The sequence below is a fragment of the Bombina bombina genome, chromosome 5 (genome assembly GCF_027579735.1).
Source record: "Bombina bombina isolate aBomBom1 chromosome 5, aBomBom1.pri, whole genome shotgun sequence".
Taxonomy (NCBI): domain Eukaryota; kingdom Metazoa; phylum Chordata; class Amphibia; order Anura; family Bombinatoridae; genus Bombina; species Bombina bombina.
In genome coordinates this window covers 811,003,991-811,019,559 of record NC_069503.1, presented here as the reverse complement: position 1 = coordinate 811,019,559, position 15,569 = coordinate 811,003,991, and positions in this window count along the sequence as shown.

The following is a 15,569-nucleotide window of genomic DNA, read 5'->3' as shown; positions in this document are numbered from 1 at the left end:
AAGATGCCTCCATTCCTTGAGTGCCAAAATTATGGCCAGTAATTCCATGTCCCCAATTTCATAATTGCACTCCGCTGGAGACAATTTCTTAGAGAAGAAACCACACGGATGCAAGGAACCGTCAGGCGTAGGATGTTGAGACAAGAGGGCACCTACTCCAGTCTCAGACGCATCGACCTCAAGAACGAAAGGCAGGACAGGGTTAGGATGAGCCAGAACTGGAGCGGCAGCAAAGGCAGTCTTAAGACTATCAAAGGCCTTAATGGCAGTAGGTGACCAATGGAGTGGATCATTCTCTTTACGGGTCATGTCTGTGATAGGTTTGACCAAGGAAGAAAAGTTGTTAAGAAACTTTCTATAGTAATTGGCGAACCCCAAAAAACGTTGAATAGACCGAAGACCAACTGGGCGAGGCCACTGCAGAACTGCAGATAACTTGTCAGGATCCATGGAGAACCCTGCAACGGAGATAACATAACCTAGGAAGGTTACTTGAGTCTGATGGAACTCACATTTCTCGAGTTTACAAAACAGGCCATTCTCACGTAGTCTCTGAAGAACCCGTGTAACATCAGAACAATGAGCCTCAAGTGTGGGTGAGTGTATGAGGATGTCGTCTAAGTACACCACAACACACTGTTGCAACATATCTCATGGAGATCATTAATAAATTCCTGAAAAACAGCAGGAGCATTACATAGGCCAAAGGGCATTACAAGATACTCATAATGCCCGCTCCTGGTGTTAAATGCTGTTTTCCATTCATGGCCCTCCTTAATCCTAACGAGATTGTACGCTCCTCTTAAATCAAGTTTAGTAAAGACTGTAGCTCCCTTGAGGCGGTCAAAGAGTTCCGTAATGAGCGGAATAGGGTAAGCATTCTTAATGGTAAGACGATTAAGACCCCTATAATCGATACATGGTCTTATCTCGCCACCCTTTTTCTTCACAAAGAAGAAGCCAGCCCCTGCAGGAGAGCAGGATTTGCAGATGATTCCCCATGACAGAGCATTGGCAACATACTCTTCCATAGCACAATTCTCTGCAACAGACAGAGGGTACACCCGGCCCCGAGGAGGAATGGCTCCGGGTTGCAGGTCTATGGCACAATCGTAAGACCGGTGAGGAGGCAACCTTTATTAATAGCAAAAAATAATAAAAAGTCCACAAATCAAATAACAAGCCAGGAGTCAAAACCAGAGCTGGTAGTCAAACGAGCCGAGTCAGGAGCCAAAGCGAATAGTCAGACGAGCCGGAATCAGGAACAAGGAAAACAGCAGAGTCAGGAACAAGCCAGGGATCAGGAACCAGGAAGGACGTCAGGCAGCCAGGTAATACACAGGAACTCTCACAATCAGGTCTGAGACAACGCAAAGGCAAAGCATACTGAACAGAGGCTCTTTAAATAATAAGTGATGACATCACAATTCTGAGACTGCATCCTGTCTCACATGGATGATGCACACCAGTCTGACCATAAAAGGAAGTGCAGGAAGTGAGCAGCATCCCACACAATGCACCAAGTCAGGAAGAGAGGTGAGTAAAATGGCTGCCAGCAGCACATGGCAAACACAACAGGGAAAAACCCTGACAATTATATACTGTTTATCTCACCATTAAATGGACTTTCTAAAGATACCATTATTTTCATCATATCATAATTTACTATAAAAAAATTATAAAATATGATGAAAAAATTGAAAAAAACACACTTTTTCTAACTTTGACCCCCAAAATCTGTTACACATCTACAAGCACCAAAAAACAACCATGCTAAATAGTTTCTAAATTTTGTCCTGAGTTTAGAAATACCCAATGTTTACATGCTGTTTGCTTTTTTTGCAAGTTATAGGGCAATAAGTGCAAGTAGCACTTTGCTATTTCCAAACCTTTTTTTTTATTAAAAATTTGCATAAGTTACATCATAAGTTTAACACTGATATCTGTCAGGAATCCCTGAATAACCCTTCACATGTATATATATTTTTAGTAGACACCCCAAAGTATTGATCTAGGCCCATTTTGGTACATTTCATGCCACCATTCCACTGCCAAAAGCGATCAAATAAAAAAAAAGTTCACTTTTTTACTAACTTTTTCACAAACTTTAGGTTTCTCACTGAAATTATTTACAAACAGCTTGTGCAATTATGGCAAAGATGGTTGTAAATGCTTCTCTGGGATCCCCTTTGTTCAGAAATAGCAGACATTTATGGCTTTGGCATTACTTTTTGGTAATTAGAAGGCCGCTAAATGCCCCTGTGCACCGCACTTGTATTATGCCCAGCAGTGAAGGGGTTCATTAGGTAGCTTGTAGGGAGCTTGTAGGGTTAATTTTAGCTTTAGTGTAGTGTAGTAGACAACCCAAAGTTTTGATCTAGGCCCCTTTTGGTATATTTCATGCCACCATTTCACCGCCAAATGCGATCAAATAAAAAAAATCGTTAACTTTTCCACTAACTTTAGGTTTCTCACTGAAATGATTTACAAACAGCTTGTGGAATTATGGCATAAATGGTTGTAAATGCTTCTCTGGGATCCCCTTTGTTCAGAAATAGCAGACATATATGGCTTTAGCATTGCTTTTTGGTAATTAGAAGGCCGCTAAATGCCGCTGCGCACCACAGTTGTATTATGACCAGCAGTGATGGGGTTAATTAGGTAGCTTGTAGGTAGTTTGAAGGGTTAATTTTATCTTAGTGTAGGGTCAACAACAGTGCAACTCTCGGCATGACCCTCTCTCCCCATTTGATCCCTGTAATCGTTTTTATATACCACCTATGTTCATAGCGCAGCGGAACCTGTTGGCGCTCTACAAATACCTGATAATAATAATAATAATAATAATAATAAAAAGAGATCAGCCTCCACCTGACAGACCCCACCCCCTGATCCCTCCTAAACAGCTCTCTTCCCTCCACCACCCCACAAATGTCCCCGCCATCTTAAGTACTGGCAGAAAGTCTGCCAGTATAAAAAAAAAAGTTTGTGTTTGTTTAAAAAATAATATATATATATATATATATATATATATATATATATTCTGCAGTGTAGGATCCCCCCTTACCACCCAACCTCCCTGAGCCCCCCCCAAAGAGCTCTCTAACCCTCCCCCCTCTCACTATTCAGAGACATTTTTGGAACTGGCAGCAGTCTGCCAGTACCCACTTTACAAAATAATGTGCCCTTTTTCGATGCATTTTTATTTTTCTGTAGTGTAGCTGCCCCCCTCAATACCCCCCTTCACGGATGATGGATCGGTCCCCCCCCCCCACCTCCGTGCGAGCTCCTGCACGCACCGGGGACCGATCCATCATCTGTCAGGAAGTAATCCAGCGATGGGCCGTCCACCCGCCTCCCTGCAGTTGCTCCCACCCAACGATTGGCACCAGCGCTGGCTGATGCAGAGAGGGCCACAGAGTGGCTCTCTCTGCATCGGTCTTGGAAAAAAAGTATTGCAGTGATGCCTCAATATCGTGGCATCACGGCAATAACTTGAAAGCGGCTGGAAGCAATTAGGATCGCTTCCAACCGCTTTAAACCCCTAACGACGTACAGGGTACATCGCTGGTCTTTAAAGACCAGTTTGTGTGTGATATACCCTGTATGACGCGTGTTGTTAAGGGGATAAACAGCACTACTGGGAGATAGCTGAAATCAATGACAAAAAAACATATATGTGCAGCCACCAATCAGCAGCTTCTGAGCCTACCTATGTATACTTTTCAACAAATAATCCAAAGAGTACTAAACAAATTAGATAACAGAAATAAACTGGACAGTTATTTGCTATTGTATGTTCTATGTGAATCATCAAGAAAAAAAGGGGTTTCATGTCTTATTAATGTGTTCTAAGAATGTTCAGATTCTGCAAATATGCTAATCTATTCGTAGACTGCAGAAAAATGTTGTGATAAAAATGTGTTTACTTTCCCTTTAAATTACAGGAAAAGGAGAAAAACAATAGACATATATGTACAGTTTCATTTTTTTCTCTTATGTATCATTTAACATTTTATATAACAATCTTAATGTTTTTGTGTCCCTTTAATAATGGTTATGGGATTCTGATAAAGAAACATGTATTGCAATTTTGCTCCGGTTTACCATTCATATATGTGCATCATCTGAAGTGGTTGTATCTCAACTTATTGCTCACCTGAAGATTCAGGACATTAAGGCAAACATTCAGTGCTAAATCATTATGTTGTATTTTTAACAGTTAAAAAACGCATACTTTTCAGTGTGAAATGTTATTGTGAAGATTTAACAGAGTATTGTTTTGTTCACTTGCTATTTTAACCCCCATGCAGAGGAATTTTGTTAAAAAGTATTTGATCCTTCCATGCCCTTTCCTGAAATTACTTTCAAATACAATTTCTTAACATGAAACCTTTCCTGTCCTACCACAACATTAATAAACAAATTTTCAGCAGTATAGACATCCTGCTGGTTCTAAATGCACAAATAATAATATAACAAAGCAAATGGCAAAAGATGTTTTTAAGATGTTTTTAACAATAGGTATAAAAATGATGACTTCATACTAAGAAAAAAATTGTAGAAAATGTATGAGATTAATGAAGAAAATGTGACCTTACTAAATAAAATTGGATCTACAAAGAAAAGCCAGATGATAAGTTAACTTACTGTTTTTTTTTCTCTGATTAGTACATGCACTGATTATGATCAATTGACAAAATAGGACTCTGTGATTATGGATTAGAATAGTTATCTAGTTGTGGATGTATAACTTTCCGTTTGCACCCTGGTAGATTACATTTTTGGTGAGAGTGGGCTTCCTTGGGACTTGTCAGGCCTTCCCTATGGGCAGGGCAGGGTTGAGGTCATGTAAAGGTGCAATGTATATCCTTTATTTAGTTTATGAAGAAGTGCTTATAGTATCAGGAAGTGTGATATATACTGTTATTTTTTATATAAGTAACACTGAATGTTGGGACAGGGGTGGCCCATACAGGGAGCAGGGCATATGGGGGGGGAATAAGAGCACTGGGTAGTGGGACCCCGTATATTCTAAGGGTGTGTGTATATATCTGTATGTATATATGTGTATGTATGTGTGCACATGCATATGCATATATGCATATCCTAATACAAATATTCACACACACACACACACATATATATATATATATATATATATATATACACACACACCTTTAAGCTCTTCCCTGTCTTTGTCATACACCATACCATTTAAAACACTTTTTATGTATTTATTTCAATAATTAACTCCTTTAGACCCTGCTTCGACTGTTTTGAACATCACATGTTTCTTGGTTTTATTCAATGAAAATTCAGTAATTATCTCCTTAAAAACTGCCTAGTATCAGTTAAGGGACAGTCTAGTCCAAAATAAACTTTCACGATTCAGATAGAGAATGTAATTTTAAACAATTTTCCAATTTACTTTTATCACCAATTTTGCTTTGTTCTCTTGGTATTCTTAGTTGAAAGCTAAACCTAGGAGGTTCATATGCTAATTTCTAAGCCCTTGAAGCCCGCCTCTTCTCTTAGGGCATTTTGACAGTTTTTCACCACTAGAGAGTGTTAGTTCACGTTTATCATATAGATAACACTGTGCTCAAGCACGTTGAGTTCCAGTGAGCAAGCTCTGATTGGCTAAATTGGATGTCTGTCAAAAGAATTGAAATAAGGGGGCAGTTTGCAGAGGCTTAGATACAAGGTAATCACAGAGGTAAAAAGTGTATTAATATAACTGTGTTGGTTATGCAAAACTAGAGAATGGGTAATAAAGGGATTATCTATCTTTTCAAACAATAAAAATTCTGGTGTAGACTGTCCCTTTAAGACTCTAATTGACCAATCAGAGTTGAGTTTTGAGAGGATAATGACAGAAAGTCAGACATCATAGAAGACAGTCATGGCACACAGCCATAACAGAAAACGGTGTAAGCAACTTTTTCACCTGTTAAATATTGATTTGATTTAATTTAGGCATCAATTTCTTGTGCTGAATGTGATTTTAACGTTATATTGACCCTGAAAAGGGTTATTTCATAGATGTTTCCAATATAGAGAACACAGGGATTTTTTATGAATCCAATGTCTATCGTAATAGACAAATGTAAATGCATGAAAGTGCAGTTGGTATTGTTAGTATTGGTTTATGAACTTATTACAATCGAAGGGATTAAACGCATTGTAGAAGTACTGCTTGGGACTCACAGAGCACTGCTGGTCCCGGGCAGAGACTATTAAATGATTGTTTTGGAAGCCATGCAAATACATAGACCATTCAGCACTAAGTTATATAATTTTTCAAGCAAATATAAATGCAATGTTGGCAAAGTTTATACGTATATAATTTTTGTTGCACTTGAGTTAGACTACAAGAAATGTAGGAGAAATATTAGTTTTGTTTTTAAATTGTGTGCTAACAGTGCAATCAATACATTAAACTGATGGTAAATCCAAGCGTTGGCTCCGGCCGTCCACAGCACAACAATCTTCTATCAATGAGGTGCCGCTTGCACCTCTGAACCAATAGCAGTGCGTGCATAAAGAAACCTGTCAGTTGACAGTCTTACCGATATTGGTTCAGAGGTGCAAACTTCACCTCATTTAAGGAGATCATTGTGCTGTGGACGGCCGGAGCCGATGAATTTAGCGCTGTGCAATGGCACAGAAAGGGTGAGTTTAGCACCCTTTTTTACAAGGTTGATGAATGAAACTCCCCTTGATTTTTAGTGATGGTAAATCCTAGCGTTTGTTAAACGCTTGTATTTACCATCACTTTAAACTAACATTCTCTTTGAGTTTTTTTTTCTTACTGCAAGGGAACTATACATGAAAAAAGGCTAGATTACAAGTGGAGTGCTATTTTATCGCAGTGACAAAAATGGGCAAATTTGCCCGTTTACGGGCATGCAATAAATAACCAGTCATAACAAGCTTGCGGTAGCAATTAGCATTTAAAATTAATCAGTTGTCCGACCTCTGGTTAATATTTTAAATGTCCCCCAAAATAACATGTAAGGTCCGTTTTTATTATTTTTATTTTTTAAAATGTAGCATTTAAAAAAAAAACTGCACTAAGCAGTTTTTGGGGGCTAAAGTTGGTGGGGCGTGGTGTTAGAAATAAAATGGCACTGAAACGTGCCTTTACATTGCGGTCTATGGGGACTGTGTGTTCCCCGTAAATATATATGTATATGCTTATATACCTGTAAATATATATTTATGTGTTAATATGTGTATATACACATATTAAAAAAACAAAGTACTGCAAGCTGTGTAAAAACATCCTGTTTATTCTAAACTATTTAAAGGGACACTAAACCCAATGTTTTACTTTTTTTATAATTCAGGTAGAGAATACAAATTTAAACAACATCCCAATTTACTTCTTTTATCTAATTTGCTTAATTCTTTAGATGTCCTTTGCTGAAAGAAATTGCAATGCACATGGGTGAGCCAATCACACGAAGCATCTATGTGCAGCCACCAATCAGCAGCTACTAAGCCTATCTAGATATGCTTTCAGCAAAGGATATCAAGAGAATGAAGCAAAATAGATAATAGAAGTAAATTAGAAAGTTGTTTAAAGTTGCATGCTATTTCTAAATCATGAAAGAAAAAAAATGGGTTTCATGTCCCTTTAAAAACAAGATAGAAACATGTATTCAAAGAAAAGGAGTGCTGTATCCATAGACTAGCTTACACGTTTCGGTGTTATGCCGTATTCATAGCCCTAAAGTTTGCCATGGGTATAGCCTCATTTAAATACATAAACAGTACACGATTGGTTAAAAGTTAGATACGCCTCCATACAGCTTGATTTTCATTGGTAATCAGTATAGCAGTATATCGCTATCAAACATATTAATGCTGGAATGTAACCTGTTTTGACTCCTATATACACATATTAACACATACATATATGTTTATATTCATATATATTTATATTTGCTTGCCATCGCTGCTTGACTTACCCCCTTCTCTGCGCTAGTTCTCATGTCGTATCTGACGGCAATAGAACAAGACTCCCATTGGAGCCTTTGGAAGTGCGCTCTCCTGAGTGCAATACTTCCGGGTAATGCGAAAGCAAGGTCGCATTTGCATTGCATGCTGGTATTACTAATTTGAGCGCAAATATTACTTTTGTGGAAGCGATATTTTGCACTCAATTTGTAATCTAGCCCTAAATTGGTGTGCCCAGCTCTGTGATTAAACAAGGTTATTCATTCAACAAAAGGGAAAGTCCAATGTGAGTTTTAATGAAATTTTGTTCTCTGTCAGCTGTAATGTCCATTACAGTGGACACGAGAAAACCCCCCATAATAAAGACATCACTTGGATGACAGAAGGATAATATTTGCCTATAAGTTTTTTTTTCACTCAGTTGAAATAATTCAGGATTGAAGGGGTTAACATATATTTTACATTTAATATGTGGAAATATGAGTGAAATACTTTCTAGTATGTTTCACACCTTGGGTTGTCTACTAAAAAATTATATATAGTTTTAATAGGTAAATAAAAAAAATAAGGCTCTATTTCTTTTTAAATGGAGTGATAGCAAAAATAATAAAAATTCTTATGCATTTTGGGCAAGTTTTTATCTGAAATTCCAAGTAGTGAAGGGATTAAACACTAAGGGGTATATTTATTAATGTGTGAGCCAGAGGCGTAACTAGAAGTCTTAGGGCCCCGGTGCAAGAATCCATGAAGGCTCCCCCAACTTGCAATACATAATACATACAAATAAATAAATATATATATATATATATATAAATATACACACACACATATATATATATATATATATATATATATATATATATATATATATATATATATATAAATATACACACACACATATATATATATATATATATACACACACACACACATATATATATATATATATACACACACACATATATAGACACAATCTCACAAATGATGTTGAAGAGGGTTACAAATTTAAGAACTTATTTATTTAGATGAGGCTCCATCAGTATTATTAAAGGTTAAATTTTATGGTTTGGTGGCAGTTAAAATTGCCAGAATAGCTCTATGGTTAAAACGCTGGGTAGACCTGGTGAGTCAGTAGGCTGTGATTTAGGGCAATATATACCTTGAATAAATTGAATGGTCATATGTAGTAATTGAAGTGTTAATAATCTGGGTGTGAGACTCACACCCAGATTAATAACACTTCACTTACTACATATGACCATTCAAGGTATATATTACCCTAAATCACAGCCCACTGACTCACTAGGTCTAGCACCCACACAAACAATTTAGACACACTTTAAGCCCCCATCTACCTATTAACCCCAAATAACCTGTGTCAAGCAGGCCACTCACCCTCTACCTCGTACTCTGGGAGATGACAGTGGGTGAGTGCTCTCTCAGTAGTTCGGGCATAGTACAGTATCTCTGCGAGAGGACACCCGGGCAGCATGGGGAGAGAGTGAGACTGTCACAGAGAGACAGACTGTCATCAAGAGAGAGAGTGGAAGGGATTCGGGAGATTTTCTCCCAGCCAGAGCCAACACGACATGCCCCCCCTCGTGTACACCCCCAACCCCCCCTCAGCCTGAGCTCACCGTGGCTGCCAGAGTCCAGAAGTCTTCAGTCCACTTCTCTGGTCTCCGTCTCACTGAGTCACTACCGCGCGCTAGCGTGCAGACTCCCAGGCCAGTTCCAGAGCCACTCCACTGACTCGACTCCTGCTACTGACTAGGCTGCACGTGCAGTCACGAGGAGATTGATGATGAGATACGCCGTGCAGCCAGTCAGTTAGGTCCGGAGGAGGCAGGCTCTCTAACCTATCTGCGTTGCAGTGTGCGCCAAAATGGGAAGTTCCAGGGCAGCCGGCAGGTCAATCAAACGTCAAATAGAGTTTGTTTGTGACATGTGCAATTGTGCTGCAGTGCCTGGCTGCCCAGGAAATTGGAATTAGTTATATTTAAATTAAAATGGATAAGGTCAGGATATTGAAAGAAAAAAAAAAAAATTAAAAAAATTAATAATAATTAAAAAAAAAATACAAACTGAAGTCTTGGGCCCCCTGTGGGAGGGACCTGCTGGGCCCGGTCGCAATGGCGACTCTTGCATCACCGGTAGTTCCGCCCCTGGTGTGAGCGGACATGATACGATGTAGTGTATCTTGTCTGCCGCACATCGATAAATGCCGACAGCATACGCTGTCGGCATTTATCAGTGCACCAGCAGTTCTTGTGAACTGCTTGTGCAATGCTGCCCCCTGCAGATTTGTGGCCAGGGGTGTCAATCTACCCATTCATATTCGATCGGGTTGATTTCTGTCCGTGGCCTCAGAGCAGGCGGACAAGTTATGGAGCAGCCGGAAACAAGGGCCTTCAAGCTCCATACGGAGCTTGATAAATCGGCCCCTAAGGGATAGATTACAAGTGGCGCAGTATATTTCTTTTTCACAATTGAGAAAACACTGCTAAAGTAAAGCTTTTTGCGTCAGTCGGGTTGTGCTCAAATTACAAGTTCCAAAAAAAATTATTTTGCGATAACGGTAACCCAAATTGTGCTTAAATGGACACTAAAGTCAAAATTCAACGTTCATGATTTAGATAGAGCAACTTTCTAATTTTCGCCTATTATCAATTTTTCTTCCTTCTCTTGAAAAGAAGAAATTTATACTTAAGAGCTGGCCCATTTTTGGTTTAGAACCTGGGTTGCACTTGCTTATTGGTGGCTAAATGTAGCCACCAATCAGCAAGAGCTAGCCACGGTGCTGAACCACAAATGGGCTGGTTCCTTAGCTTACATTCCTACTTTTTCAAATAAAGATACCAAGAGAATGAAGAAAAATTGATGATAGGAGTAATTTAGAAAGTGCTTAAATTTGGATGCTCTATCTGAATCATTAAAGAAAAAATTTGGGTTTACTATCCCTTAAAAGTCGAAATTCGCAATCGAGTTTTCACATTCCCCCATAGAAGTCAATGAAGCAAATAAAGTTTAAAAAACTAATACATAGGGCCTATTTATCAAGCTCCGAATGAAGCTCGCCAGAAACAGCAGTTATGAAGCAGCGGTCATAAAGACCGCTGCTCCATAAACCTGTCCGCCTGCTCTGAGCAGGCGGACAGACATTGCCGGAAATCAATCCGATCGTGTACGATCGGGTTGATTGACACCCCCTGCTGGCGGCCGATTGGCCGCGACTCTGCAGGGGGCGGCGTTGCACCAGTAGCTCTTGTGAGCAGCTGGTGCAATGCTGAATACGGAGAGCGTATTGCTCTCCATATTCAGCGAGGTCTGGTGGACCTGATCCACATTGGCGGATCAGGTCCGACAGACTTTGTTAAATATAGGCCATACTCTCTCGTGCAAACAACATGACATATTCTCATTAGCGCAAACCCGACATGAAAATATGAATATTTAATTTTCCAATGTTCTTTACATAACGGAATATGTTCTAATTATTCATAAATACATATTTCTACAAATATCTGATGTTTTTTAAAATAAATATTTATTTATACATATATATCTAGATTATTATATATAGGTATAGCTATATACAGATATATATAGAAATATCTATTTATAATAGCTCCGCCCCCCCAAATACTTTTTTTTACCAGCTGCAGAGTATAAACTGTATGAGATTTGCCTTTTTAAGGCTTATTTGTGTATATGAATTAGCTGGTTTTGCGTTTTGAAGCCACAACCTAATAAAATGGGTTGAGCTTGTAGATATACAGGTGGCCCTCGTTTTACAACAGTTCAATTTACACCGTTTCAGAATAACAACCTTTTTTTCCAGTCATGTGACTGCTATTGAAAAGCATTGAAAAGAAGTGCATTTATTAAAATAGCCAGTAGGTGGATCTATCTGCTTGTGTTGCAGCAAAGCCAAGCAAGCTGAAATTAATCAGTTTAACCAGACCTGAGCTATCAAGCAGATTCCAAAGGAACAAGATCTTCCTGTCTATAACTCAGTCCAGATTGGAATGCATAGAAAGAACTGTTTGCAGAAAAATGCAAGTAAAGTCTGTGTTTTGTGATTATTTCATTAGGTTTATAATGCTGTTTAGCAAATGATTTTGTTCATTTAAATTAGTTTAATTATATATTCTGTGTTGTGTGATTATTTTATTATGTTTATAATGCTGTCTAGCATTTAAAGTCTTCATTCCAAATCATTTAAAATAATATATTAGGTTCCAGGCCCCTCTCAAATTGTCATGAGTAACACCTATCTCTCTCACTTCCCATTGACTTACATTATAAACTGGGTTTCAATTTACAATGGTTTCGATTTATAACCTTTCCTTCTGGAACCTAACCCCGGCGTAAACTGAGGGCTACCTGTAATCTGATCTCATTACTTTATCACATGGTGTACATATACCTGCTTCTTTATCTTAAATCTGTCCATAAACCAATCACCAATACATGGAGAGAACAATGGAAAATTAACATTGTATTACCTTATCTCTTCTATAAACCACTGGGAGTGTAATTTCTTTTACTGGCTGTGTTAACACACCATGGCCTCAAGGCCAAAAACTTTCAGGATGAGTGGGGATACCACAGGCTAAATAAACTATTTCAAATGCCAATATAAGGGTAATGGAAATACTTGTAAACAATGTAATACACTCCAGCAGGTAAAGTGGATCATTGGGAACAAGGGGAGAATTTTTTTGAGTAAACTGTCCCTAGTTTGCCAGTGTTCATTATAAATCAGTGGCTCTTGCACAAAGGCACTTTTTTTGCTCTCTGCATTTTTTTAGGGGTTAATTTTTGTAGTAATTATTTTCAGAGCCATTTAGTTAATTTAAATGTTGTGTTGATTTTTTTTAGTAATTAACCCCTAGCTTACCAGTGATCACTATAAAAATCACTGGCTCTTGCACAAAAGCACTTTTTTGCTCTGTGCATTTTTTAGGGATTTTTGTGAGACCCAAAGGCTCTACCAAAACCCCTGTCAAACCTATGCATGTGTGTACTCAGCGGGTCTTGCAGAAAACAACCTGGGTGTTTTCTTGCAATAACTTACAACAAGCTCTCCTAAATCATAGTCAAAAAGCAATGTGTGTGTAAAAATGAAAATTGAAAAATTACCACCATACACTTTCACCAATTTTTTTGGCTAAAACGGTTGCATCAAAGAACTCCATATACAATACCTTGGGGTGTCAAAAATACCTTGGGGTGCCCCAAACTAAAGATAGGCCTATCAGAAGAAATACTCTCACTTTCAACTCAAATTACAAGTCATACAATTGTAACTGAAGAACCCTCCCAAAATCCTGGCAAACCTATGCATGGGGGGTATAGGTGTACTCAGGAGGTCTTGCAGAAAACAACCTGGAGTGTTTTCTTGCAATAACTTACAACAAGCTCTCCTAAATCATAGTCAAAAAGCAATGTGTGTGTGTAAAAATAAAAATAGAAAAATTACCACCATACACTTTCTCCAATTTTGTTTGGCTAAAACGGATGCATCAAAGGCATCAAAGCACTCCATATACAATACCTTGGGATGTCAAGGTTTCAAATATATACACTTTCATGGCAATAAATAAAACTGGGGTATGCGATAGGCCCCAAACTAAAGATAGGCCTATCAGAAGAAATACTATCACTTTTAACTCAAATTACAAGTGATACAATGGTAACTGAACCTTCCCAAAATCCTGGCAAACCTATGCATGGGGGGCATAGGTGTACTCAGGAGATCTTGCAGAAAACAACCTGGAGTGTTTTCTTGCAATAACTTACAACAAGCTCTCCTAAATCATAGTCAAAAAGCAATGTGTGTGTAAAAATGAAAATTGAAAAATTACCACCATACACTTTCTCCAATTTTTTTGGCTAAGACGGTTGCATCAAAGGCATCAAAGCACTCCATATACAATACCTTAGGGTAACAACTTTTCAAATATATGCACATTCATGGCAAGCAAATAAATTGGGGTATGTAAAAAGGCCCCCCAAAACAGGGCCGGACTGGGACCAAAAGGAGGCCCGGGCATTTTAGGATAAAGAGGCCCACTCCCCCCCCCCCATTGTTCACTATGTCTTAATTAAAGAGACAGTATACACTCATTTTCATATATCTGCATGTAATAGACACTACTATAAAGAATAAGATGCACAGATACTGATATAAAATTCCAGTATTAAATTAAACTGTTTAAAAACTTACTTAGAAGCTCCCAGTTTAGCTCTTTTGAAAAGGTTGGAAAGCCCACTGCAAGTTCGAAATAAGACACTCCCCCCTCCCCCTTCTTTTGCATATGAAAAGACCCTTTAAACAAACAGGAGCAAGCTGGAGTAGGTATCCAATGGTATTCTCATAAAACATTGGGGCTTGGTTAGGAGTCTGAAAATCAGAGCAATGCTATTTAAAAATAAGCAAAACTATACATTTAAAAAAAACAAAACTTTATGAGCTATATAAATAGATCATCTACAAAACATGTATGCAAGAAAAAATGAGTGTATAATGTCCCGCTAACTGTATACCAAACATGGCAAGCATAATACTTTTTTAAGTGAATTTTTTTTTTAAATTTCCAACACCCTATAATCACTGTATTTTGTCAATTGGTTGTATAATGGAGTATAAGAGAAAATCTATACACATTGTACAAACATACAAAGATATCTTATGTGTCTATAGCTAAATCTAACAAACTTTGTAAAATCATGCTAAAGAGGCATTTCTTGTAATGGGAGTCAAACCAGTACATGCCAAACTAATTCAGCTGTGAAATTGTTAAAGGGATAGTGTACAGTATCCCCCCCCCCCCTTAATATATTCCAATGACTTGTTATACAAGCTGCAAAGTATAAAATCTACGGGAAATTGTTTATTTGGGTTTATTTTTGAACATGACATATCTGGTTTTGTTATTTGAAACCACAACCCATTAAAATTGGTTGAGCTAGCAGGGAAACCAGATTTGCTTGTTTTATCACCTTCTGTACACACACATGCTTATTTATATCATCTGTATACAAAAGCCCAATATTTAGAATGAACAATTGAAAATGAACATTGTATGGCTATGTTTGCACAGCTTATTCTTATAGCCTATATCAAACGTTCAGTATAGGTAGGGATACCACAGGCAAAATCAGCTATATCAAATGCAGATTTAAAGGTAAAGTAGCTATTTGTAATTAATTTTATACACTCCAGCAGGTAAAACTGATCATCGGGAACAAAGGGGAGAACATTTTAGGGTAAACTGTTCCTTTAAGGGTAGTAATGAACACCCTGTATCACTTCAAAATTTGCACATGATGCCCTGAATCCACACTGTATTTTAACTTATATTGAACCCACAAAAGAGATAAAATCAACTGTGTGTGTGCAAATGTGAGCTTAATAGAAGAGAATGAGGATAGCTGTGAAGTTTTCCAGGGCCACAATCATGTAAGCACTTGAGCTGCTAACTTCATTCTTATGATATAAAAATATTCAACCTTAGAACCATCAAACAGCTGTGAAGGAACTTATACTTATTCTCCAGGCAAGGCAACCTTGTGCAGCCGCCAACACTAACCCCACA